The 23,812-nt window shown below is 47.5% G+C and overlaps 1 protein-coding gene across 4 annotated transcripts in view; it reads right to left on the bottom strand.

The window, feature by feature from the left end:
* The window catches only part of EIF4G3 (eukaryotic translation initiation factor 4 gamma 3), a 150,960-nt gene that overhangs the window by 114,593 nt on the left and 12,555 nt on the right, over positions 1 to 23,812 (bottom strand). The window lies entirely within an intron of this gene.

The following is a 23,812-nucleotide window of genomic DNA, read 5'->3' as shown; positions in this document are numbered from 1 at the left end:
TCCCCTCACAGCCTCGTCCCCTCACAGCCTCGTCCCCTCACAGCCTCAGCCCCTCACAGCCTCAGCCCCTCACAGCCACATCTCCTCACAGCCTCGTCCCCTCACAGCCTCGTCCCCTCACAGCCTCGTCCCCTCACAGCCTCGTCCCCTCCGTGCCACGCCGGGCTGGCTCCGGAGCTCTCCCTGCCCATCCCCACGCAGGCAGAGCCCGAGCTCTTAAAGAGGCAGCGCGGAAGGAGCTCCGTGGGTTCGGTACCCGAGCGCTGCAGCCCCGCTGCCATCGCTGCTTCCCCGACCTCCGGGCTGTGCCACGAGGAGCAGGGATGGGAGGCAGCATCGTGCTCCTCTTAGCAAGTTGATAGGGGATAATAATCAAGCCAAGCTTGTCAAGGAAAGGGTAAGGGAGAAAGATGAACTCCCCCACAGCACAGAGTGGTTTGGAAAGCTGCACGGCAATGAGTGAGGAGCTCAGAAAGCATCAGTGCTCCCTATCAGAAGAATTAAATCTCAGCACAAACTCCTCAGCAGGAAATTTTGCAGCTTGTTTTCCCTCAGCTTTTATCTTGCTACTCCCAAATGTAGCACCACAAACTCCTTTACTTAGCAACTACTTCAGCAATCAATTTTCCCTTCAAAATCAATCCCTCTTTTGACAGATCACGTTTCAGAAGCCTGAGGAAGGAATGCTGGCAAAGCAAACTACAGCCTTTAGAAGACAAAACAACAACAAAATCCCAAAGCAAACTCCACCAAGTGACACAGTACCTGGGAAAAATTAAAATATATAACATCAAAACAGCGTCATCATCTCTCCATGCTGAAATGTGACAACCAAACTGACTTCTTCCAAGGAAAAATAAAATTCAAGTAACTCCAAACTTAGGGAAAGGCAGGATTGATGTTGCCCGGGTGACCATAATTCAATCCTCCTGTGTATCTGCAGAATCCAGCCCCTTATTATAGAGGCCCACGCTGATTTCCCCCTCCCTGTCACCTCCACGTTTTCAGCTCTTACAGGACTCGAGCACCCTGACCCTTCACAGCTGAGCTGCTCCTGCTCGTAACAGATGAGAGATAATTAATACTATAAAAATCAAGACCAACATAACTCAAGGACTTTGGAAAACATTTGAAGACCCCACCTAATAAAATGCTGACCCTCCCTAACCATTCCCTGCTTCCATCCAATGACATATGCCATCTCCCTTCCTTGCAGAGATCATGTTTTACTTTAGGATGTGTTTGGGTGGGGTTTTTGGTCTGCTCAGGGGTTTTTTTGCTAGTGGATTCCAGACAAGAGGTTCAGGCCTTTTGGCTGAGTCTTGAGGAATGAGGTGGCCTCGGTATGAAAAGAGTGCTTTTATTTCCGTTTTCTCAGCTGCGTGCAACTGCTCTTGCACAATGTGATGGGATGTCAAAACAAAGCACAATTCTGAGCCCTGACTATACCACAGGTCAAGCTCCAGTGGGGCACTGATGTTTCAGTGTTTGGTGTTTCTTGTTACTATACCAGGGAAAAACAAATACAACTTTTTGCTGGCACGAGCACTCAGGAATATGGTCACGGTTAAGAGTTGCAGGTGAGGAATTCCTTAAAAGCCCATGGCAGCTTTACACCAATAATTAATTCTGATCTAAGGACTATTTCTGGCAAGTCAAATGTTTTAAAAACAAAGGAATGCAATAAAAAGTGTTTGCAAAGTGGCAAAAATGGGGTTCATGGTTTAAAAGTACCGGGATTTTTAATAGAGCAGTACATCATCCCTGTCAAGAAATGCAAACCTTCAGGGTCTGCCACTTTCCAGAACCACTTATCCCCAGAAGGATCCGATGGCAAAAGCCATTATTAAGCTTGTTTCAACATTTAATGGCCCAGTATAAAGCTCCTTGGTGCCACATGTGTAGTCAATGTTCACAGCCCAACTGCCATTTATCAGATATATAAATTTTAAGTGGATCAATGAAGTGTTTGTACAAACAACCTCTTTAATCCTTCACATGTTTTGTGTATTAAACTGCATCACTGAACTCTCTTTAAATTCCTGTTTATGGGCTATTTTATACTTGGAACAAAACATTTAATAAGGTATTTATCTTCTCCTTTTGTACCAGAAATGCACTTACATAAATATTGTTGATGTTTCACCACCCCTTTATTGCCTCGTTCAAAATCCCTGACTGCAGGACTTGTTCCTTGCTCCCCACCTGAACTCTGAGATGATAACTGGAAATTATCATCCTGTCCATCCCTCTGCATTAAGTGCTCCTCATTAAATCATCCTCCCCAAGCTCTGTCTGGATCCAAATGTTACAGTGAGGCTTTCCCTGCTTATCCTAGCTAATTCCATGCTCTAAATGAACACTCTCCTCATACCAAAACTTGCCTCAAAACACATCTTGAGCTTTTTACCTAATTATGTATCATTAACCTCAGCATCAGCTTCCAAATAACACAAAACGCTGCCTTTGCCTGCTGTCTGCCCCACAATGAACGGAGCTGAATGGGAACAGGAGGGCTTTCCAAAGAGAAGGGGCACACAAATCCCCATGAACCTCAAAGCCTGGCAGAAAAGCTTTCCAGGGCTGACAACTGCAGCCTGAAAGGAAAATGTGACCTTCAAAAGCTGACTGAAGAGCGTGCTGTCCCTCCACTGCCCCCAGCATCCTGCTGCTGCTCAGAGTCCTGCTCCTCTCCCTCTGGGAATCCCACCACATTTCGGGAATCTGTGGATGTGGGCGTTGGCACGTCCAGGTCAGGGCCAGAGCCCACCTGGCACATCCCCAGCCATTCTGTCTGAGCAGCCACTGCAGCAGCCACAGCCACAGTGCACGTCTGTTTGTGCCCAAGCACGTCTCCAAACCCTCCAACTCACATCCCTTTAAATGTCCACTCCACAAAACAGCCCAGGATCCCAGACTGGTTTGGGTTCTGAGGGTCCTCACAGCTCATCCAGCCCCACCCCTGCCATGGGCATGGACACCTCCCACTACCCCAGGTCACTTCCAAGCCCTGTCCAGCCTGGGCTTGGACACTTCCAGGGATGAAGCAGCCGCAGCTGCTCTGGGCACCTGTGCCAGGGCCTGCCCACCCTCACAAGGAAGAGTTTCTGCCCAGTATCCATCTATCCCTGCCCTCTGGCAGTGGGAAGCCATTCCCCTTTGTCCTATATAAAAAGCCCCTTTCCCCTCATCCCTTCCCTTCCATCTTTGGTCCATGTGTGATAATCTCACAGTCAAGCCAAATGGGAATGCCAAAGGAAAGCTGGGGGCTAGGGGGAAGGTAACAGAAAAAAAATCCCTTTGTTGCAAATTATCTGTATTCCCAGCATCCCACTGATTCCATGATGCTTTCAAACACAAACCAGCAATATTGGGAGCACCAGCTGCAATAGTTCCACCTGCAGACAAGCACCTAATTAGCCAGAGCTCATTACTTCCAGGCTCAGTTTTGCATCTCTAAATTACCCAGCAGTGAGACAGCTCACCCGCACTAAATCACCCCAGACCTCGCCTCACCCCGGGGCTGGCAGGACCCACCCTCGAGCCAGCAGCACAAACCCCAATCAATTCCCCTGCCCGATACAAATGCGTTTCTAAGGGCAACCTGATTTTGTTAGTTCGTCTCTGTCTCCCTCCAGGGCAACCTCAGCATGGAGGCAAAGTGGCTATTTTCAGCTGAGACCTGCAGAGGTTGTTTGGGGTGGAAGAAACTGCGTCTAAATCCTGCTAATCCTGCTGGGATTCTCCTTGAGGAGGGGTGTTGGGTGGGGGACGGGTCTGGAGGTGACACATGGAATATTTCTGTAACTCTGAAACTTTGAGGTGTATTTTCAATGCTCCCAGAAGTGTTCACAGCACAGCCTGAATAAGGTTAAATCCATGTTTCAACCCAGCTATGAACTATTAGTAATTACCAAAATAAAGCCACGGAGGCTCCATGGGTTGTGCCCAGGTAATAAGGTGAAGGACCTGCAGGAGAGCATCTCTTGCTCAGCTACAACTTCTCACCAGCTGACTTGTCCTCTTTCCTCCATAAAACACCAGCCACTTCCATACCTTTCAATTCACATTTTATTCTCAAAATATATGGACTCTTCTAAGAAATGAAAAAGTCAATACATCCCATCAGCTCCCTTCAGCTGGAAATCATGGCATTGCCACAGAGAGGCAATGGCATCACAGGGAATGTGCCAATGAAGCCTTAAAATTCCATTAATTTTAGGAGGATAATTTATGATTGTACTTGTCCATGCTAATTGAAACTCCCATTAGGCTGCAGAAAACAGGCAATGCTCAGGAGCCTGGAGCAGCCCTATTTGTCTTCCAACAGACCCTGCTGCTCTGAGTGATTCCTCCCAGATCTCTAGCCACAACCCCAGGACAGGCACCTTATAAAGAGCCCAAAATATTAAGGTGAGGGATAAAGACTCAACAAGGTGAGCTCTGGAGACTCCAGCTGAATTCTGCAGAGTCGTCTCTAAGTTACTGAGGACTATGGTGGGCCAACATCCCATGGAGATATTCCAGATGAGGCCTGAACTCCAAAATGCACCCAATAAATTGGAAGCAGAGCTGTGTTACAGCAGCAGCATGCCCACCCAGCCAGCTCAGAACAGCCTGGCCCCAAAAACAGCCCTAAAGTCCCAGGCAGGGCAATGCCAGGAAGCTGGGCTCATGCTATGTGATACAGGGCTAAATACCTCCTCAAATTCCATGAAATTACTCTGGATCTCTGCTGCAGCTGTGCTGCTCTCAGCAATGATGAAGCTTTGCTTTGCTTTCTGCCCAAGGAGAGAGCCAAGGCATGGGAATTAAGGATTTTGGTGCTGGTTCTTTTTACATCCATATATTAAAGGCAAACCTGGATTTTTGTTTGCCATTTTAAGGTCTACACCAAGATATCATTTCTTTACTTCTTAAAACAAGTACCAAGTGATCAAAACACAGAGTCAGAGCAGTCAGAGTGTGTTTGTAAGGATCCTACAATGTGTAAATGCACCTTTACAGGTGATTCACAGGCACATAAAGCAGGCAAAGGATTTAATCAGAGGATGGAGGTTCGATGGGGCTGGAGAAGGAGGAGCAGGTACACACCCTCAGGAGGGAGCTGAGGCAGTGCTGTGCTGTACCATAACCACGAATCTACCCAAGCACTGCTCTGACTCGAGGCCTCAAGGGGGTTTTTGAAGATGCTGTTCCCCACACCCATGTGCATCTCTTCTAGGAGCACAACCCACTCCAAAAGCAGCAGCTCACTCTGGAAGCACAAGGGATAAAAAGACCTCAGTAAGATAAAGGTAATAACAAACAGCTTTTAGTTTTGTCCTTCCCAATTACAGAAGAGCCACCAAGCCATCCTTGGTGCACCGTCCCCCAGGGGCTGTGCATCCCCCCAGACCTGACCACACTGGCAATGAACAATCTGAAGGCTGCAAATACAGATATAAATGTTAAAATCATCCAAACTGAGTAAGTAGCAGGCTTTCAGCTGACCAGAGACAGTGACATTGCTTCTAAAATTATTCTCATAGTTGGCAGCAGCTGCTGAATCATTTTCTGTGCTCTGAGACGACCCAAACATCTGCACATTCTCACAAAGGCAGGAGGTCTCCTATAGAAAATGCTGGGGGGGCAGCAGTTCCTGGCTCAGCTGCTCCAGACAGGGCTTGGAGCAACCTGGGACAGTGGAAGGTGTCCCAGGTGTGGAGGTGTCCCAGTGGAAGGTGTCCCTGCCTGTGGCAGGGGGTGGCACTGGATGAGATTTAAGGTCCCTCCCAGCCCAAACTATTCTGGGCTTCTATATAACCCATGAACTTGATTTAAACAGGAGAAACCTTCATGATTCCTGATGAAGAAGCTTTTCCAGACTTTCTCACATCCCAAAATAATTAGTAGTTTAGTGGCAGTTCACAAGCCTAAATAGCTCAGCTGCTTCTTTTAATTAGAAGATTTTTATGCAACGATTGCACCCCTGCTATTCCCTGAAATGAGACAAAGCTCTGAAGCTCCCCTGCCACTGAAATACTTATTTTGTGGCCCTGACAAAAATAAAATCCCTTTTAGTGTCAGCCAACAGGCTGCCTATCTCTACAACACCACCTCACCCTGCTGCCCTTCCAACTCAAAAAAATCTCATCTGTCTACTCAAGTAAAATGAATGTAATAAATAATATTAATTCTAACAACAACAACAACAACAACTTATTGTGCAAGTGACTGAAGTCAGTGTCTGTTACTATTTTATATGGTTCTTACATTGCACATCTCATGCTTTCAAAACACAGGAGACAGGATCAGAACCAGAAAAAGGTGGGAAAAAGCACAAGTCCTCCATCCTGCAATTCCTCCATCCATCCATGCCTGGGTGGCCAGGTAGGGAAAGAAACAGAGACTTCAAAGGTGCTGCAAGCTGTAGGGCTAAAAGCTGATCTTCCCTTGCACCCTCCACAGAGCATTGTTTAGAAACCTCCTGGAGCGAGGGGGAATAATTCCAGGTTATGGGATAGCCCCAGTGTCCCTGGGAAAAGGGAAGGAAACCAAGAGGGCACAGTGCTTCCCTTGCCCCTGCCACAGGTCAGCTCCCATGGGATCCTAAACCTACCTCACTGCCAAACATTGGCACCCACAGCTTCTGCCAGCTCCCTCAGCAAGGAAAGTTCCTCAGAAAGGACTAAAGATCACAAGATTCCTTGGTGAACCAGCTCAGCCTGGTGATTCAAGAGAAAACTATTTTTTTTCCTTGGCTGGGTGAAGTTTTCCATGGATTCTGTGAGCTGATTTAAATCACCAAAGGCTCACATGATCATCACATCTGAGACCAGGGTGCAGACAGCCCAGTCAGCAAAGGCAGATCCGCCCTTCCCACTGCACTCAGAGGGACATCTCTAATCCCAACATGAAACCACATCCATGAAAGCACCCCCAGAAGATCCCAAACCCACCCTGTGAACCAGAGGCTGGTGCCTTTCTCAGCCAGGCAGAGCTCCCTGTCCTGCTCTGTGGCTTTGCCTGCTTTGCATTCCAATGGAGGGACTGGGCATGGCTACACACCAGGCTCTTCCTACACGCCAGCTCTTCCCTTCTCCTGTGTTTCCACACCTCCACTACAGTCCTGTTGGAGCCAGGAGACTGCCCTGAGGGCCACAGTAGATTCTGAATCTATGAGAAAGGAAGGAAGGCAATGGGCATGTTCACAGCAGCTGGAGTCACAAGGAGCCCTGTGATTCTCCAGGATTATTTTAGTCCTTCATGTGAGATGGCAGGGAGGTGAATCTTGGTGGGATGTGGCTTCTTCCTGAGGGATGGGGTCTGTCTAGGTGAAGGGAAGTGGTGCAGAGCAAATGAGCAAGAACCAAGCCAGACACCACAAGGACCACTTGAGCCTCAAGGCAATTCAGGCCTCAGGACAGGACACAAAACTTGTCATGCATTTACCAAAGAACAAATAAGGACATGGGGAAAGCAACACTTTATCTGAGTACAGATTTCCCACTGCTTCCCTTCAGCACTGAGATTGGTCTCTATGCTAGCACCTGATTTGAAGTCTTCTAATTCTTTAATGAGCAGTTCATTTCAGTGCCATTAACACTGGAGCTTTCAGATGTTTTACATACCACCTTGACCGTGTCAGCTCCTGCCTCCTCTGGAAAGACACTTTGGGAAGGGCACCCTTCCATCTGGAGCCGTGTCCAGCAGTGCACACAACCCCATCCCATTCTGTGGAATGGGTCCAAATCCTGCAGCTCCACCCCTGCAAATGCCCCAGTATTGTTTAAAACCATCAGCTGAATGCTACAGTCACAAGCCAAGCTGCCATGGATATTTGGGATGTGTCCCTCCACAGCCCCTGACCAAACAGCAGTGCAGGATGACCCAAGTGATGACTGAAACACAGGAGGGGGTTTGGAATGGACAATTCCCAGGGAAGACAAGTTTATGCAGGGATCAGGCTGCAATTCCACATCATCTGCCAGGTGAGGGGCTTTAAATGGTTCCTTTTTCTGGTTTAGGGATTCAGCACTGTGGGGAAGGAGATCACCAGCACTGGGAACAGGGAGCAAGGAGAGATCACAGACAGGGCCCAGCCTGGAGCTCATGTTTATCCCAGCTCCCACCTCCTGGTGCTCTGGTGAGAACAGTATTCATAGCAAGTGACACTAAATGGAGCACTGAACACTAATTTACATCCAGGGAATCTTTTCAATGGACACGACAAGCAAAAACCAGTCAACACTGGAAAAAAAGTAAAATCAAGGAATCTGCCATTGAAATCTATGCTTGAGTGTCTTGTAATTCAAAATATGGGGCATTCCCAGCTGGCACAGGGAGCTACAGGGCACTTGTCTCTATGCAGGCAGTTCCCTCCAGCCATCTGAAGACTTCAAAGCAGAAGGGAGGGGAGGGAGGAGGTGACCACTTGTGCTTAACTATAAAGTTCTTTGACAAAAATTCATGAAGGTTTTAGCCTAATGGAACTTGAGACAGAAGGCTGAAGCCCTCCCTCATCCCTGTACAAGGAAACCAGGAGATAATTGTCATTTAGCCTTCCTCCATACGAGAATTATGCCCAGAAGCTGCTGAACGTCCACACAACCAAACATGTGGCTGCTCCCAAGCTCGACTTCAACATAAATCCATATGTAATCTACCTATATAATAAAAGTGACCAAGGGATCAGTTTTTAAAATATCCCATAATACCATATATATGTGGCTGCTACTCAGCCAGCTTCCTCTTTTTTGTGTTAATTTCATATGAAAGTCCTCAGAGGAAGCAACGCTGGTATTGGAGGACAAACTGCTTATTAAGGAAGGAGTTTCCAGCCCGTGCTACTTCAGTGCAGGAAGTTTTCTGGCACACTTGAGAAAGAGCAATTTAGCAGCAGTTTGTGCAATTGGCTGCACTCTGCTCTAAACTGATGAAGTGGTGTTATCTGGGACACTGGGCCCATGCCTTCCTCAGCTGAGGGGGTCCCTGGAGGTGGGAGCCAGCTCTGAGGCCTGGGATCCCAAGGAGCAGCTGACCAGCACTGACACAGGGGGCAGCCATCAGGAAAGCTGCCAGGACAGGGGGAAATTACACCAGGAGCTCCCTCAGAGCCACAGGAACAGGGACAAAGATCTCCAGGAAACATTCTGGGGCATTTGTCCTCAGTGCAGCAAGTAACCATATCCATCACTAGAGGAGTCAGGCACACAGGTATTTACAGCATCATTGGAAATCTCCATGCTGGAGGTGGAAGGTTTATGCCTATTCTATTGGAGATATTAAAGCCTCTTAAATTCAGGAACAATTAAAGAATCCCCATGCTGCACAGCAAAAAATACAAAGTGATGTAGATTTTTAAGCAGATTTAACTGAAAACAATCTTCCTGGATGCCCCAAGCACCACATGTGGCTTTTCCAACAGTTATCACATCCCAATCAGCATAAAGAGCTCTCATCCTCTAATCCTCCATAATGCTTCAAGACGAAAAGTATCCTGCCCTTCCCTTTTCTCCTGAGTCATCTCACTCCTCATGCTCCTCTATTTTCCCAGCAAATGCCAAGGTCACTCAGATGTTCCTGGGCAAACAGTGTCACTGGATGGCACAAGAACTGAGGTGTAAGAAGCACTTACGCAAGCGAGTGGCTTTAACGTAAGCCAGGAGTATCCGAGGTCAGCGCTCACCTGGGCAGCACAAACACAGCCCTGATGTTCCAAGGCAGGAAAAGCTTCTCTGGATCAGACAGCAGCCCAGAACCCCCCCATTTCCAGTGCACTTATGCTGCTGCTGCTACCAGTAAAGCAACTTTCCATTTCCCTAGACATTGCTGAAGTATATTCCTTAAATATTGTAGAGCATGTATAAGGTTTGCATCCAAGTTTGGACCAAGTCCTACCTGTATATTTGCATGATAACAAATAAAAGGGATGGATTTACAAATTTTCCACCTGTGATTAAAACCCAATATTCCTTTAAAAAAATAAAATAGGGGCTAATCACAAATACCTGCAGCAGTTTTGCCCCAGTTCTGCCAGCAGAAGTCTCACTAACCATATCCTTGGATTGATGTGCAATTCTGTACCTGTTATGTAACATCAGCTGACATTTCCTGCAATTGGTGCCAAGCATGGGCACAGTCAGACTTGCACCCCTGAATACTCCAATCCCCCAAAATCATCACATTTTTAGCAACAAATTATCAGAATGCAGAAAAGCCCCCAAAACCTAACTCCCTCAAAGCCAGGTAAATTCACATTTAATCCAAAGCACTTTGGTGTCTTTGGCTGAGTTTGTTTACTTAAAAAAGGAATTTTTAAGGACCTGTAGACAAGGAGTTTGCAAAACTGCAGAGATAACTGAGTTTTCCTTTCAGGAAAAAGAGAAAACAGATGCTGTAAAATTCCAAAGCATCCAAGCCCAGCTAACCCACAGAGCTCTTCAGAGACCATCCCCATTAATTAAAATGTGCTGAGCTGAGCTGTTCACAACTTCTCACACACGTTCACTAAATGGATTAATTGACAATACAACGATAGAATCATTTATAGTAAATACACATGTGATTTCAAGATTTACCTAAGTAAATGTCCAAATTTTTATAAACCACACACACCACCTGTGGATTTGTGTGAGGTTTCTTAGGGTCATGGATCAGAGTTTGCTTGAGAAGTTGCTTCTCCAGTTAAGTGGAATATTAAACATGCTGCCTCTCCATATTTTAAATATAACCAAGTGTTGCATCCACCTCCTGTAATGTGTTCCTCCATATTTAAGAGCACAGAGCCAAGAGAAAGCATTTTGCAAGGTCAGCTATTTCATCAGCCATCCTTACTTTTACATAACACACTTTTTTCCCTTCCATCCCATGGGTTATTAATGTTTCCCCTATTCCGATACAACCAACGGCACTCTGCAAGGGGAAACCCAACTGGAAATCCCCAGCAGGAGCTGCACATCTTGAATTCCAATTCATTTAATCACACTTGCTATAGCCTGAAGTACCCAGCCTTGGCTACATAAAAAGGCTTTTTCCTCTGGCTTTTAATTGGACACTTCCATTTGGGTTGACTCACACCCAATGTGCCCAGAGATGCTCCTGAAGCACCACGGTGACCTGACACAAGGCCTTTGGTAAGAACAAGAAATCAAAAAGCTTTAGGGAGGGCAGGTGAGGATCTGTGCACAGATAAAGGACAGAGAAGGTTGTTCTCCAAGCAGGAGAAGTTGCTCAGCCTGGTGGGTAAATGTAATCCTCATCTGTACCTTGCAGTGACAGAGCCCTGTGGCAGCGGGAAGCACATCATGGTTTGTAGGGCAGGGGGAAAAGCCCACATGGCACTGCTTGAAGGACCATCCCTGCCACAGGTGAGGTGAGGTGACACTGAAGGGACCATCCCTGCCACAGGTGAGGTGACACTGAAGGGACCATCCCTGCCACAGGTGAGGTGACATTGAAGGACCATCCCTGCCACAGGTGAGGTGACATTGAAGGACCACCCCTGCCACAGGTGAGGTGACATTGAAGGACCATCCCTGCCACAGGTGAGGTGAGGTGACATTGAAGGACCACCCCTGCCACAGGTGAGGTGCCACTGAAGGACCATCCCTGCCACAGGTGAGGTGCCACTGAAGGACCATCCCTGCCACAGGTGAGGTGACACTGAGGGACCATCCCTGCCACAGGTGAGGTGCCACTGAAGGACCACCCCTGCCACAGGTGAGGTGACACTGAAGGGACCATCCCTGCCACAGGTGAGGTGAGGTGACATTGAAGGACCACCCCTGCCACAGGTGAGGTGCCACTGAAGGACCATCCCTGCCACAGGTGAGGTGCCACTGAAGGACCATCCCTGCCACAGGTGAGGTGACACTGAGGGACCATCCCTGCCACAGGTGAGGTGCCACTGAAGGACCACCCCTGCCACAGGTGAGGTGCCACTGAAGGACCATCCCTGCCACAGGTGAGGTGACACTGAGGGACCATCCCTGCCACAGGTGAGGTGAGGTGACACTGAAGGGACCATCCCTGCCACAGCTGAGGTGAGGTGACATTGAAGGACCATCCCTGCCACAGGTGAGGTGACACTGAAGGGACCATCCCTGCCACAGGTGAGGTGACACTGAAGGACCATCCCTGCCACAGGTGAGGTGACACTGAGGGACCACCCCTGCCACAGGTGAGGTGAGCTGCTGCCATGGCACCCAAGGAAAAGCCAACACCTACAAACACTAGCTGATATGTACCATGGCAAATCCCAAAGCAACCCATGCAAGATCCCACAGACAGCAGGGAGTTACCTTCTGCTATTTACTAAAGAATAAATTCCCTGTTATGACAGAGAAAAGAGTCCTGAACAAGAAAAATCCTTTAGCAATCTCCTCCTAACTGAAGGGATTGGGGTGGTGAAGCTTTGACTGTTATTGCTGCTTCCAGGGTTAAAAAAACCCTCTCTCTGCCTAAGGAAAGCCTCATCCCACTCAAACACACCCTACAGGCTTCATCCTCTCCTGTTTCCTTAACAGAAGAGCTGGTACACATCCAGGAAAGCAGGGGCTCTTCAGTGGAAAACTCTGAGCACTTTTCAGGACCCTCTGAGTGGTGTTGGGAACCTGAGATGAGCTGAGCTATGGAAACACCACACGAGGCCGTTCACTGCATGGCAGGCACAGAGCTGGGGCCAGTGGCCAAGGGCAGAAGGAAACACTGAGGCACAGAACAGTGCTCAAGCAAAAAAAGGTACAATTTCACCATGCACCTCCTATGAAATAGTGAGGAATTAATTTTATTATGGATAAACTGATTGCCACTTTGATTATTTTCATTTTATGTTACTTGGCCTGATCTGCTACTTTGTAAGCAGTTGCTGAAATGAACACTGAACAATCAGCTTTTCACATCTTTTCCCAATTCCTGGGTCTCTCATGCTCCTGCTGCAGAAGGGCAGGGACTCCCATATGAGCAAGAGTCAATAATAATCATCATCATCATCATCATCATCACTGCATTTTTCCTTCAGTGGCATTAACCCCCTTGGCTCTGGCCATCAGAGGAAGAGCACTTGACTCCAGAAGAGAGTTTCTGTTTTGTCTGAAAGAGCACCAGAACCAGTCCATGAGTAACAGCTGTGATGTGTCTGCCTCTGAGCTGATCCACACAGGAGCCAAGGTCCCACCTGGAGCTTCCAAGCAGCCCTGGAGCACCTCTCTCCCTGTTCCCAGCCAACCCCTGAAGCACAGAGACCAACAGCATCCCCCAGACACTATTTCACAATTTTTGCAAGCGCAGGGACATCTCTGTAACCTCCTGGAGGTGGACCAGGAGGAAAAAGGCATTTCAGAACTTCCCAAAACGGCCCCAGCAAGAACAGTGAGAAACAAGCTTTGAAAGCCAAGCTGAGAGAGCATTTGGTTTGTTCCCCTTACAGGGCACTTCCTGCCCTTTCTCCTCCTCCATCATGAACCAAGCAACAACCAAGGTGGGTTGAACACCACCCCTGCTCCACCCAGCTCACTCCAGTCTCCACTCTGGAGCAGAGAATCCCCAGGACAGCCTTCACATCCTGCCCTAAGGAACTTTGGTGAAGGGACAAGTGGGAGTTGGACAAGACTTTGAGGTGCCAGGACAAGGGGGAATGGCTTCACACTGCCAGAGGACAGGGTTAGATGGGATATGGAGAAGAAATCCTTCCCTGTGAGGGTGGGGTGGCCCTGGCTCAGGCTGCCCCTGGATCCCTGAAGTGCCCAAGGCCAGGATGGACAGGGCTTGGAGCAGCCTGGGACAGTGGAGGTGTCCCTGCTCATAGGATGAGCTTTAAGGGGCCCTTCCAACCCAAACCAGAAGCCACTGCAGTTCTGAAGCCTGATGATTTCTAACACTGCTCAGCCTCCAAGGACGAGGTGTGTACACAGATTTGGGAGCAATCCCATGGAACATGGAACGTGGCAATGCTTTGTTGCCTGAATTAAAAACCTCAGCTCTGAGCCTGGCACTTACACACTCTGCAGGGTGAATAAGGAGCAGCACTAATGACTCTGCTCATGCCCAGGGGCAGAAGAGCCCAGTGGGATCCTGCCTTCCCCTCATGGCCTGGGGCCTCCCAGCAGCTGAATGAAGCACTCCTGACCCAGCCTGCGCCAGCTTCCGGGACTCAGGCTCTCAATGCCCCCATTGAGCAGGGACAGCTGACTTGCTCTTTCTTTGGAGAGATGTGGGTGATGGTAGAGCATAAGAAATGGATATTTAAGGCATTTGGGAAGAAAATAATTTTTTGGGGTTCTCATTCCCCCAAAAGCTTTTGAAATTCAGTAACTACTCAGTAAAAGGAGCAAACAGCATTGCCAGATATTCCTTAAGCACCTGAGTTGTGGTTCCCTACCCCACTCCTTGCACTGATTTTGGTATGAGGTCATGACAAATCATCTGTATCCCCACAGAATAAATCTCCATGTACTTATTTCCAATGATGTTCAGACTTTCAAAGGAAAAAAAACCCCAACAATGTAAACAGACCTCAAGAGGACAAATACCTGAAACAGAACCACGTGCATGAAAAGCACTGTGACAATTAGTAAGAGGGTGTGAAAAAGCAGGTTAGTGCTTATTGCCTAGTAGAAGAGCTGGAGCTGAAAACTCACTGATGGGAAGGGAAGTTAAGAAGAGAATGGAAGGACCCAAACAAAAAGGAGTTGATCCAATTCCTTCGAAGCCCAGCAGTTGTGTGTGAATGCGACCACTCTCAGTACAAGCCCCACAGTAAAACAAAGGAGCAGCTCCTCTTGTCACAGTCTGACTCATCTCCTGCATTCCATGTCAGGGAAACAGCAAAGCTTTCTCCAAGATCAGCCCAAATTGGAAAGAGACCACTGCCCCAGCTCCTGTGGCATTTTTACTGCTCCCCAGGCAATCAGACACATTGAACACTCCGGGTTCTTCTGCTCCAGGGCAGCTAAGCCACTGTAACAGGCATGCAATGGGATTTTGTGTTTCTGGACAGCAAAGGCTTAAGGGACTAAAGCAGGGACTGTGCCTTCCCATGGCTGACAGAAGGACAAACTCATTCAGCTTAGAGGATCAAGCATCACACAAGTGTGGTCAAGACCCCTCCTACTCAGCTGCATCAATCCCCTCCCAGCCATCCCAGAGCTGCTTCCTACCTCTGCACTCTGACAACACTCCCACTGTAATTAATGATCTGATTTAAGAGTTCCAGGCTGATGGTTCTGCATTACAAAAATCTCTCTTTACTCGAACCTAATCAAACTGAGGCTGAGCATTGGTGTTGTAAGTCCGGAAGCGCAGCCGTGTCTGTCTGAGCACAGCACATGCCTGTGGAAATCACCACAAATATGCAGCACTCCAACATCAAAGACAGGAAAAGATGAGCAGTAAAAAGGGCACCCAAGGTCAAAGCCAACACCAGGGCTGCTAAAACCAAGGTTTTCATTAGAAGAAACCTTCCTGAAAGACCTGCAGAGGAAGGTAGCAGATTTCCTCCCAAGAAAGAAAACTAAGATCTGAAAACCTGCATTTCAGCAGCCCGAACAACGGCATTGGGTGGATTTGTGGCACAGGTAATGCTGAACCACACTGTGGTTTGGGTGGCTTTGGGGGTAGGGGGGATTAGAAGAGCATTCCTTGCTTCAGTCAGGGCTATGTGTGCCAAATTCCAGCTCGTTTGGTCCAGTCCCGAGGTCTAAACCCTCTCCCACTGAACCAAGAGGTGTTTTAGTCACTGAAGATGCCAAGGACACAACTTATTTTTACTTTGTGGGTAAGTCTGGGCATAAATTTTAAATAAACTATTAAGAAAGGACAACTTGAGTGTCGTCTCATGGACACATTTCACACTTTTTAAGCAAAGCAAAGGCCCCAAGGGCTTCAGATTCATTTCCCTTTTGATTTACAAGCCCCTACATTTATCACCCTTCTGGACATGTGGTGAGGCCCATCCTTCATACAGGGAACTGGAAAGAATTCAGACAAGGCTTTAGCTAAAGTTCACACTCCCCCTATTGGGCTCCACTGCCACACAGGGATTTTACCCCAGGCACTGACTTCCAAAGCTAAAAAACCCCAAAAAACTAGAACCAGGCCTTCTGACAAGAATAACAGAATTAAGACAACGCTTACCAAGGCATGAGGAGTGTTTGCATTGCGTGGTTGACCCGTTGTGAAGCTGTTTCTGGATAAATAATCCCTCCTGAGTAATTAATGAAATATCAGTGCCTTTTTTGGTCACAGAATCCCAGAATGGTGTGGGTTGGAAGGGCTCTTAAAGCTGATCCTGTTTCACCTTCTGCCATGGGCAGGGACAGCTTCCACTGTCCCAGGTTGCTCCAGGCCCTGTCCCACCTGGCCTTGGACACTGCCAGGGATCCAGGGAAGTTCACTCCAGGATGGAGTACACAGCAATCAGACAGACCCACATCCCTCCAGACAGGTGGCAAAGAAACACCAACCTAGGGGGTTCTTCCACCTTCCATCCCCATGTTGCTGTATCTATCTATTTATTTAAGACTATGGATCTTCAAGCTTCAAGTTCTTAAAAATAAGTGCACTCAAGGATGGGTACTTTCTATTGGTGAGGCACGAGCTGGCTGAGGGGGAGTGATGAGCAGTCATGTCTGGGGTCACTTTTTCCAGCTTGAAAGTGTGTGCTCAGCAGCCATCTATTGAAAAGTTTAAGCCATTCTCAATTTGGTGAAGAAAAAAAATCAGTCATGCTCTCTTGACAAGGATTTCCTCCGTGACTCGCTCAGGCCCCTCCATGTGTCTGAACATTGGTTTTGTCCCTGTTTGTCACATATTCACTACAGAGGGTTCTGCTATCCTTTAAAAGGTGCAGAGATACAGCCTCACTTCTCCCTGCTCCACAATTTGTGTTCCAGTCAGGGCAATGGTAACCAAAGATGACACAGCTTTACATGCTATTAAAAATTGGTTCAGAATACCAAAACCCCAGCTATTTCTAGAAAAACCAGCTTCACTGAGGTGCTTTGAATCCTGCAACAGCCTTTGTGGTCATCTCTCAACTGCTGACACCACCTGACTTGCACAATCAAACTCATCCCTGTCCTGTTCTCCCAGTTTGTTTCACCCAACAGTGCATTTGATTTGGGATACAACCCCTCCAAAACCTGCCCACCTTAAGGATAAGACACAACCATTCTCCCTCCATCCTCACCCCCAGTAGCATTTAGATTTATTTTTGCATGCCTGCTACACATCAGTCCTCTCCATCAGCTGCTTCCTAACAGTTTATTTCCAGGAATCAATTCCATAGTGATGTCTCATAGTGATTAGAGAGCACCTACCAGCACCTTTCAGGTTTATTAACATGGAGTTGGAAAAGTAGCTTTGTTTTTGGTCTTTCTATGCACTGCCAAGAAATGCTGACCTAGGAGATTCTCCCACCTTCCATGCCCATGTAGCTGTATCTATCTGAAGTTGGTTTAGCTTATTTAAGACTATGCATCTTCAAGCCTTAAAGCCACTAAAACCCCAGCCCCCTCCCACAGCAGAGTCAGTCTGGGGCGATGCTGAGCGAGTTCCCAACTGTTGCTCAGCACCTCCCGACTCGGCGCTGCCACTCGGCAGAGCAGCTGTTTTAGCAAGCGCTTACGTCTTCGGCTGCCTGATGCAGGAACAAAATTAAACAGGACAACATGGAGCCTAATCCAGCAGGGTGGGGGAAAGCCAGTTAGTGTTCCCAGGCCCTGGAACAAGGCGCTGGGCTCTGCACACGCAGGCGCTGCCCCGCCACGCTCCGCTCGGGCACGGATTTGTCAGGATCTGTTTACACGATCCACTTTTCCCTGCGAAAGGCATGAAAGAAAATACTCTGTGGAGAATCTAAGAGGCAACATGTTCTCTCTGCAGCTTTCTGCAACTTTTCCTGCAAACTGAGCAAACAAAATGAATTCTGAACTATCAGTGCTGCTCCGGAGCTGCATTAACAATGAGCGTGAGGCAGCCCGGAGAGAAAGGGGGGACTGAGCACATTAACAAAAGCCCAGAGCGCGCTGGCTGTGGCCAAAGCCGGGGCCTGAAAGGCTCCTTTGTCTCTCTGGTCAATGCAAACCCATTCAGCGGCCCATAGACAGCAGAAAGAAAGTGAGGGTGGGAGGAAGAAGAGTTCTGTCTCTTTAGGGGACGTCTCCTCAGCTGCCAGGCTGTGAGGCAGAGCAGGGACTCTCATGGACACAGAGCAGAGCTCCAAGAGCCTGCAACCCCAGCACTGTGCACACCAAGTGCCCACTGAGGGCATGCTCTGCTCACACCCAGCCTTCCTCCACCAAGGGACACACATTCCAGCAACTGGACATCTAGTCCCCAAAAAGCCTCCAAGTGCAATATAAATAGTAAGCTATAGAAAATAACCCCCTGTTTCTGAGTCTGCTGGCTTTTCTGCAATCCCTTCCTCCCAACAATGAGCTATTGTTCCACTCCTGGGACTGAGGAAATGTTTGTGTTCCTTCTCTGAGTCCTTTACATTTAGAGACCTGCTCCTCGTTTCAACATCATTCCCCACCGTGCTAAAAGCACCTGGCCTTTCACAGTTCAAGAGAAACATTCTCTTGAATGTGTTTGACTCCACCAAACAGAACACCCCCATCCTTGTTTTCTAAGTGCTACCATAAAACTCAGCAGAGTTCAGCAGCAAACCAAAATACCTAGAAATGATCAAAGGAGGAGGGTCCCAGTCGGTACTGGTGTCCCATTTAAACATGGACACATGCGACCACCAGTCTGAAATGCAGAGTGATAAAGGTGAGCACCACCTCCGAGGGTCTGATGCTTGCTGGGCACGTTTCTCCTCACAGATGTTGAAAGAAGGATACACACACTCCTCACCTCGGCCACACAGCCACCAGCACCAGGAAGGTCCATCTTCCATGTGGGGGAAGATGTTGCTATCATGGGCCTTTGTGTGGCCCACATGTCCCAGGGAACACAAATACTCTACTATAAAAACCCAAAGCCATGAATTCATGCTGGGTTGCTTCTCTTCTCTCCCAAACTGGGCTCTTGCTGTACATGGGAGCCTCTGAGCAAAAAGCAAAGTTTGAACCCTCAGTGCTTCAGCAGAGCCAAGGTTTGGATGCAAACACAGACTTTAGGAAGAGACTTCTGCAAGGAGTCTCACCCATGTTCAAAAGAAACATTAAAGTGAGCAAAACCAACAAAGTGTCTATTTCCACTGCTTTAATATTTCTCCATCTCTCCACACCAGGCTCATCCTGCCCTAACCAGGGAGCTCCTACATGCTCCACACACAGGACCCACAAACTGGCTCCATTTCCCTTCAGCAGCCTGTCTTGGGATAACCACACAAAAGGCAAAGCTGGCTGAATCCTGTCCTTTTGCACCACCCCATGAGCTAATCCATATGCTGCCTTTAAGCACTTCACTTTCAGGGACTCCACATCTATTTTTGGAGATGGCCAAGGGGCAAGATATTTCTTTATACAAAGAAGCCAGCTAATTTATTTTTGCCTAAAACACAAGGGTTTCCTAATTGCAATCACAGGAACAACTTCTGCAAGAATAGCTTGTAAAGATAAAAACTTTCTTCTCCCTGTGTTGTAGCTGAACTAAAAAGGAGGAAAAGCCCACCATAAGCAGAGTTTTAATTAAACTGATTGACAGCCCATTCACAGGGCCACAGCTCGCACAGGACACCGTTTCCTTTCAGGATTTTTCAATATAGAGAAGACTCCTGCTCTTCACCATTGAGATAAAGATCTTTTAACGGTGCTGATCTGTTGCCTCATTGGAAAATGAAGGAAGATCTCATTAAAAACAGCCAGCTGGGCAAAAAAAGTTACTGCTCTTCAGGCATCCAGAGGGGAAATCCCCTCAGAGGCACCAAGCCTGGAGATGTATCCCAACACACCCCTGGCAGCACAAAGAGGCGTTTCAGACACACACACATGCTCACACTCACACTCACACACTCCTGCCACTCTCCTCCTCCACTGCAGGAATACTTTTTGCCTCCTTTGTTTCCTCACAGGTGGGGAATGGCAATATAGAGGAGGCAGCTCGTAAAGAGGGGAAGAAGAACTGACAAACCAAGTCCCTTGCACAGTGAACAGCCATGGACCCATGGCTGCTGCAGAAGTGGGAATTTACAGCTGCTCTGGCAGCACATCTTTTATTTTTCCCTTTTTTTTTTGGTCAAGTCCAATTATCAGAACACCCTCAAAGGTGAGAAAGAATAAAGAAGCAGAGAAAAAATAGAAAGTTATCCTTGGGGTAGAAAAGAAAATGATTCCTGTGCTTGTCTTGTGCAGGGTCAGGAGCTGGACTTGATGATCCTTGTGAGATCCTGATCCTTGTGAGATCATCCTTGATCCTTCAAACTCAGGATATTCCATGATGATCTGGCATGAAATCAGGTAATTCTTTGTGCACTCAAAACTCTCACAAAGGCAGCAGCTGCTACAATACACAAGCCTGAAACCAAAGTCTAAAGAAATGTGGAAATAGAGAACAAACAAAGAAAAAGTCCCTTAAACACCTATTGCTGATTGGCAATGACTTGGGCTTCCAGTGGCAATTCTGGCATGATGAACAGTGATAGGATATAAATAGGAAATTCCTTTTCACCTTCCTATGGTAGAGCTGCTGTGCTGGTCATTGAGAACAAACCCAGAGAGTCAGTTGTGCTTATTTATACTTCAAATCACAACATGCACCACACAGCATTAAATAACAACTCCTTACTCCAAAGCTTTAGTGTTTGCACCATAGATAAGAGAACATCAATAATGTGTAGCAAAGTACACCCTGTTTCCAGATAAAGCAAGATGCATTTGCTGTACTTAATTCTGCTCTGTATAGTCCAGATAACACAAGTTTTGAGATGCAATTATGAAACACCAGCATTTAAAATCAATCTATGATAAAAGTTAATATAACAACCAAGAAAAAAAAAAAACAGTTCTCAAATACTCTACATTGTACAGGAGAACTCCAAGATGCTGCTTTTACCTGAAAATTCATGTGGACAAAATCAAGACTTAAGAAAAGCCACACAAAAACCTCATTAAGGTTATTAGAGCCACTAGAAGAGCTCCAAGTGTAGATGCCACTGAGCAGGTGGATTCAAGTCCCAACTGCTGGGCTTTCCTGCTTTCAGTACAAACATTGCAGCCAACACTCCAGGCATGAACAGGCCTAAAGGGACAAGCAACACAAGCACAAGGTGTTAACCAAATGGGCTTCCTCAAAGCATCATCTGAAGAGTCTCCTGCTTTTATGTTCCTTGCTTTCACTGAGTGGTAAACTGCAAAAAGGGTGATGTGTGTTTTGGGTACAGAGATACCACAATCTCTGTTCACTGATCTCATCCCATTTCTCAGGTGTCTGAGTGAACTCTGAGGTTGGGATGATGTTAAAATATTGTCCTGTCCCCTGGCACCATGCAAAGTGACTCCAGAAACTGTGCTTTTCCCATGGAAATCCAAGCCTGCCCTCTGATCCTGCCTGCTCCTAAAGCTCACAACAGGCAGCACACCTGAGGCCTCTCGAGACGACTTTCCCTCCTGGGTAACTTCACACCCTGTGATTACACTGACCCAGAAACCCAAACCTACAAATGGGCATCCTGGGCATTGCAAAGGCAAGCCCAGCCTGGGAATAATGCAGAAAAAAGTCACAATTCCAGCTGACAGATGAACAGCTGCTTGCTTGAGGGCACCACGTGATGAACCATGCGAGCCTTGGCCTTTTCTGCCCACTGACACTGAGGGTTGCAAAGGGAAATCGATATTATTACTAGACACAACCAAAATGACAATATCATGCAACACCTGCAGCTGATCTTTACTTTTCAGGCCCTGCAAAGACTATTGTGTCACAATTCCCTTGTATCTAAGACAAATTTAGCAAGACAGCTGCTCTGATTCTCTCTGGAGTCAAGACATGTCAAGAAAGTGAGGAAGCTCCTTTAAAATAATCCTGATTCATTCACCTCTCATGCAAGTGACCCCACTTTCTTCCACTCAATCCTTCTGCAAGCTGGCTCCTCTGGAACAGCAACAAACAGCAAACAGCTTCAGCAGTTTCACAGAACCACAGACTGGTTTGGGTTGGGAGGGACCTTAAAGACCATCCAGTCCCAAGCCCCTGCCAGGGGCAGGGATGTCACCCCCCAGGGTTATGTTTCCACCTCTCCCAGCCTATCACTGTCTCATTTAATCCAGATAAACTTCCTGCTTTCCTGAGCTGAAGATAGAAAGTTACAGCAAAGAAACAGCTTTGTTCTCACCTTTAAGCAAGAGAAAATAAAACACCCAGTCGAAGCTCAGTTACAGCACCCTGCAAGATGACAAAGGAGGCTCTGCAGGGCACCACAGAGGGCCAAGGCCTCGAGCTGGACAAGACCCTTGTGGCACCCACTGAAAAAACCAACACAGGCAAAAGGTTCAGGACCTCACACTATGACACCAGTGGCAACAAGGGCAGAGCCTGAACTAAGTGATCAAAAGGTGAGGTTCAGTACCTCACCAAATGTTTCTGAGAACCATGGAACACCCAGAGCTGGAAGGGACCCCCTGGCCCTGCACAGACACCCCAACAATCCCAGCCTGTCCAAGCCCTCCTGGAGCTCTGGCAGCCCCAGGGCTGGGAGCATTCCCTGGGGAGCCTGGGCAGTGCCCAGCACCCTCTGGGGAAGAGCCTTTCCTGATCTCCAACCCAAACCCCCCTGGCCCAGCTCCAGCCCTCCCTGGCTCCTGTCCCTGCTCACAGAGAAGAGACTGGAGCTGTGCCTCCACTGCCCCTTGGGAGGAAGCCAAATACAAAAGGAGGTAAAGTCCCTCCATCAACAGCAGCTCAGTGTTTTTACTGATATATCTGAGGTGTATTTTGGGTGACAAGACTCAGTGCTGCAGTGGAATCCCCTTGCTCTGATTTGCCAAGCTTTGTCACCACACATTTATTATGGGATGTGTTAATGGGATGAAGCTGCCAGTACCAAGGTGGAGCAGATCCTCTCTGTCCAACATCCTTTGGATCAGTCTGCCTTCAGAGCCATGGGATGGAAAACCTGGGGAGCAGCACATCCCCATCCCCACCTAAAAATAATTGCATTCCAGGAGCTACAGTCAATTCTAACTCCATTACTCAATCTTGATTAAATCTAATGTTCAGTATATTTCTTAATCAACTTGCCTCAAGTGACTACCTTAAGGTTAATCTCTCAAAGCCTTTTTCAGGGGAGAGAAGATTCTTCTACCATCTGAACACACCAAGGAGCAGGTAGAACATGAAAATGATTATCCACAAAGCTTGTTCTTTCCAAAAATATTTGGCAAAGCACTGGGGGTTTTTTTGTCTGTTTCATATAAACACCATGTAAAATGAAGTTAAAACAAAGTCTCAAAAATGCCCTTCAGCATTTAAAAAGGATCCAAACTCAGAGGAAAGAAAGCATTCTGAACAAGGCATTTCACAGCATGGTGCAGTAAAAAATAAGTACTTTAGATACTTTTAACTGCATTTATATTTGTGATTAACGACAACAGAAGGGAAAATAAATCCACTACCTAACAGAGAGGTATCTTTACACTGCTTTCCTTGATGAAGTTCTCCTAGAGCAGCCTTTGGCTTCCAAGCATTTGGTAAGTGTTAAAAACCATCTTTATGTATGGAACAGCTCAGCAGGGAAATGCTATGCCAGCTGCCAGACCCCTAAGCACGCATGGAGGCACCTCTGCACACTGCAAACCTCCCTCTGGACACCATGCAATGCAAAGGGGCTGCCAAAACCCCCTCCAGCTGCTCAGGAAGGCATTTCTGCCCCAGCTGATAACACTCC

The sequence above is a fragment of the Molothrus ater genome, chromosome 23 (genome assembly GCF_012460135.2).
Source record: "Molothrus ater isolate BHLD 08-10-18 breed brown headed cowbird chromosome 23, BPBGC_Mater_1.1, whole genome shotgun sequence".
Taxonomy (NCBI): domain Eukaryota; kingdom Metazoa; phylum Chordata; class Aves; order Passeriformes; family Icteridae; genus Molothrus; species Molothrus ater.
The sequence above is the reverse complement of the archived record's forward strand: the minus strand, read 5'-3'. Positions and strand labels throughout refer to the sequence as shown.